The 4,543-nt window shown below is 40.1% G+C and overlaps 1 non-coding gene across 1 annotated transcript; it reads right to left on the reverse strand.

Moving 5' to 3' along the window:
- Positions 1–2,507: 2,507 nt before the first annotated feature.
- Positions 2,508–2,614, reverse strand: LOC113609416 (U6 spliceosomal RNA). Its single transcript, XR_003428624.1, has one exon. It is a non-coding gene; the product is annotated as a U6 spliceosomal RNA (small nuclear RNA).
- Positions 2,615–4,543: the final 1,929 nt, after the last annotated feature.

Raw genomic sequence — 4,543 nt, forward strand, 5'->3', positions numbered from 1 at the left:
CCTATATTGATATATTTATTTGCATCTGGGTTTTGGCAACATCAGATATGCTACTTCTCTCAGAAGTCTGGAAAATTTACCTTTGGGAATTTGAAACGATAACAGGAATTTAGAGAGATATTTTCTTCTAAATGCTATCTCCCGTGAACTAATACTGTTGCTACTGTGGTCTGCTCTGTGAGTGAGGAGCTAAATTAAACTAATGAAATCCTAAGTGTCACACACACACACACACACACACACACACACACACACACACATAAGCTGTTTGTTTTCTTTCTTACACCAGGTAGACAATCGTTTTGTGGTTATTATAAACATAGAATTCAAACATCCTAATTTCTTGAAAAAGGAAGAAACATTATGCCTCTCTGATTTTCTACTCAAATAGAACTTTTTAATGCAAATGAAAGCATGAATCAAGCATAAAACAACCTAACTGCTAATCGTCATATATTTTAATGATCCCTAATTAGAGCAAAATTTAAAGTGAATACAAACACATTAGAAATTTTTCTCATGGATCCTTAATTTGTATCTATCACTCAAAAAGCTGACCCTGCATATTCCCAGGGCTTTAGAGGAATACAACACTCACTCACATCAAACCTATTTCTTAAATGCAAACACCTTTCTAGGTATAAACACAGAGGATACATTGAAGAGCTTTATCAGGTGACAGAATTCTTAAGACCTGTGCTTGTCTGAGTCTTGTCATCTTGATTATGTTTTGAAAAGGAGAACAAGCATCAACTAGTTTTCCTAAGGCTTCAATCCGGAGCTCTTGTTTGTACAGTGATTGTGTGTGTGTGTGTGTGTGTGTGTGTGTGTGTGTGAGTGTGTGTGTGTGTGTGTGTGAGTGAGTGTGTGTGTGTGTGTGTGTGTGTATTCTTGGGTATCATCTGGGCTCCCTATCGTTGGGCAGGAGCTGAGAGAGGGAACAGCTAGCCTGCCAGCATCATGCACTTGTCTGGCTTGGATCAGAGAGGTGAAAAATGTTCCTGTCAACTGCAGCTTGTGAATTTTTGTAGCGTTTAAACTTCCTTGATTTGCAAGGACTGATGGTAGAGAAATGATCACACAGGAAGAATTAAATGTGAAAGCATCCTGGTTCCTAAACATACATTAACAACCTTAGCTTTGCCGGATGTAACGCTTCAGAAAATATCTTGGTGGAACAGGGGGAGGTTGTAGAGGAGCTTTCAAGTGGTTTAATCCCAAGGGAAGTTGCAGTGCTGTAAAGCCCAACTGAAATTACACACGTTAATGCTGGGCCTTCTGGCAGTAGCTCCATTTTGTTCTTCTCATCCGATAAAAAAGTAATGGGCGGGCCCTCTATATCTCCAGCTGCAGGCTATGGGCACCCTGGACTGAACCAAAGGCAGGTAATTGTCACTTAAACCTGGGACAGTGTCAGCGATACCAGGTATTACATGAATCAAGGAAATATTGAAGGACTCTGTGTGACAGAAGTTATTATTGACTTTTGGAGACGAAGCAAATAAAATATGATCTGATTTAAAAGTAAGGGTTCCTGTAAGAGTGGGGAAAGTAAGCATAGGTTTAATGCAACATTGTTTGGTCCATGTGCTGCTGTGGGCCAGGCTGGATCTGGTGGATGAAGCAAGCAGTGACAGGCTGAGCCAGCTTGTTATTTTATCACCTTGTAACATTTGCAGGGGGCGCTCCTGGCTCTGAACAGTAATGCTCACCTGCTCCCCACTGATTGCTGAGGCTTCTGCTTGTTGTTTCTGGCAGGGAGCTTTATCAACTAAGTCCTATTCCTCAAAGTGTAGGCCCAGACCAGTAGCATCAGTGTCACCTGGAAGCCCATTAGAAATGCAGAATCTCAGGCCCCACTCTAGTACTACGGAATCAGAATCTGCATCTTAAACAAGGATCCTCCACAAATCCTTTCTATGCCCATGAAAATTAGAGACACATCCAAATTGTCCTCACCCGTGTCCGACTTGCCCACACTGCATATTTCTGTGCACTGTATTCCCCTCAACAGTCTGCTTCCGACTTTTGCTCCTGCTTTCTCAAGATATATTTGACATGTAATGTTGTATAAGGTTAAGGTGTACACTAAGAGAATTAAACTAATAGGTCATTAGTCTGTGGTGGCTCTGATGCTGATGCAGCCAACATCAGCAAACCAAAATCTAATCCTATAAATGCCTCGAGGTTACGGAATTGAAACCTAGGGACAACCGAGCACAAACTGCCAATCAGGCTTGAAGCTGCAGCCAGTCAATGATTTCCTCACTGTGCTTCCACCTTTTCTCTGTAAAGGATCTCCCTGAGCTCCTGTCAGTGGAGGCTCCTCACCACTTCTGATTTAACACCACTCCATTCAAATCTATTTTTGCTCAATAAACTCTTAATCGATATGCCTTAGTTTATCTTTTACCATGTACAAGATGATGATTTGATACATGTACATCATGATTTGATACACTTACCACAATAAGGTTAGTGAGCGCACGCTCACCTCACAGTTACCGTAAAATATGGAACACATCACAGAATTGCACGTCATCCTTAGGCAGGGGCCATGCTGCTCTCCTCTGTGTGGGTCCAGTTTCAGCCTATGTCCTCCCAGAGGGAGCACCCTACCTCCAGTTAAGCCCATTTCCTGTTCTCTTCTAATTCTCTAACTGCCACACGAATTCTTCACTGGCCTTCACTCTAATGTTCCCCCGTCTCTCCTCCCATTAGATCAAATAACAAGATGGGAAGGAAGAAAGGAAGGGAGGGAGGGAAGGAGGGAGGGAGGGAGGGAGGGAAGGGAGGAACGTGGAGGGAAGGAAGGGAAGGAGAAGGAAGGATGGAAGAAAAGAGAAAAGGCAGGAAGGAGGGAAGGAAGACAGAGTGAGAAGCGCTTAGGGAAGGAGAGAGGGAGACCCAGTTTTCATGGCTCCATGTGTTGCAGGAGCTCATAAGCTCTGTTTCAAATATACCCACGCAAATATATCCCATCCCCTATTTCCATTTTAAAATGAAGCAGTGCCTTCATACAGTGTTCATTGGGTTAACAATTTGGAGGACACTTTGCCAAAGTTTATTCAAGTTCTTAAAGTGAACATTCTCTTTGATCCAGCAATTTCAGAATTTATCCCACAAATGTACTTGCATAAATGCACAGAAATGTTTGTCTAAAGTATCTATCACAGGATTGTTTAATAGAAAAAAGCTATAAATATCTGAAAGTATCAATACAAGTTGTTTTGAAAAATCAATGCATGTCTCTGCAATGGAATAGTATCCCGGCACGAAAATGAACTGAGGAAGGTTTGTGTGTGCTTCTGTGGTGAGCTGTCTAGATTATGTTGTTACCTGAGAAAAAGAAGGTGCCAGACAATATGCATATTACCCCACGCATGTTATTTTTAGTGTGTGTACATGTGTATGTTTATAAAACATAGTTACTAACTTACTGTATTTGTATCCAATAGAATTCTACAGCCATTACAAACACTACTTTGGCAGAATTTTGAATACTTGGGACATATTTGTGATGTGATGCTAAGTTTAAAAAAAAAAAGCAGGACATTAGTGTCATGTTTTTTCTCCCCCTCCTTACTTGAGCATTTTCCAATGTTATTAAATATTCCCCAAAATATCATTTATTTATCTATAATATTATATCCTACTCTTGGGTTTTTAAGTTGTTTTCAGTTTTTCCAACTCATATATAATGTTGACAAACATTTTTTTTTACCTAATGTTGTTTTTGAATTTCAGACTCTCTCCTAAGATAAATGTCTTGTAATTACTGGTTCATAGGGTATGTGATTTTATTATAATTATTTGTTCATAGGATGTGACCCTTGATATTTAATGCCAACTTGGTTTCTGTAATCCACAAAGATTTTTAATGTAATATTTTCAATTTTTGTTAATGTGATTAGCTATTAAAAGTCATCATTTGTTCCACAAATTTTAAAATTTGGCATAAAACAGTTATTGATGCCTACTGTGTGCCAAGCTGCCTTGAAGCCACTGGGCACATCATCACGAATAAGACATGGTCTCCACCTTCAACTCAAAGTGTGATCCCAGGACAGCACACATAATTAGAATGTGATGCAATTTGGCCGATCATAGAATTATGCCCAGCGTGCCATGGAACACAGCAGGCCTATAGTGTAACTGTGACAGTTAACCCAGAAAGGGATGAGATTCTTACACTTCACTTTGATGCTTCTTCTCTCACGTTCCAGCTAAAGACTGATGCTAACGTAGAGAGGCGGGAGTTTTCTTTTCATACTCCTTTCAGAGTTCAAGTATTAACTACACCTGACATAAAAAGGAAGTAGAAAATAAACTTACCTTAGTTTGTGTGTCAACTATCTATATTTCTGTGTCATCATTTATATATTTCACAGATGCAGAAGATTATAAGCCTCCTTCTAGGACACATACATTCATCCTGAATCTATAACCAAACTTGACCTTCCCACAGCCCACGTCTCCCTGCCTGCCTAGAATAGAAAGATGGTTGTCTAGTGTTCAAAGCATTTGCCCCAACTTCCAAAAA

Source organism: Aethalodelphis obliquidens, unplaced genomic scaffold, assembly GCF_003676395.1.
Source record: "Aethalodelphis obliquidens isolate GAN/ISIS:26980383/991018 unplaced genomic scaffold, ASM367639v1 scaffold56, whole genome shotgun sequence".
In the NCBI taxonomy this organism is placed as follows: domain Eukaryota; kingdom Metazoa; phylum Chordata; class Mammalia; order Artiodactyla; family Delphinidae; genus Aethalodelphis; species Aethalodelphis obliquidens.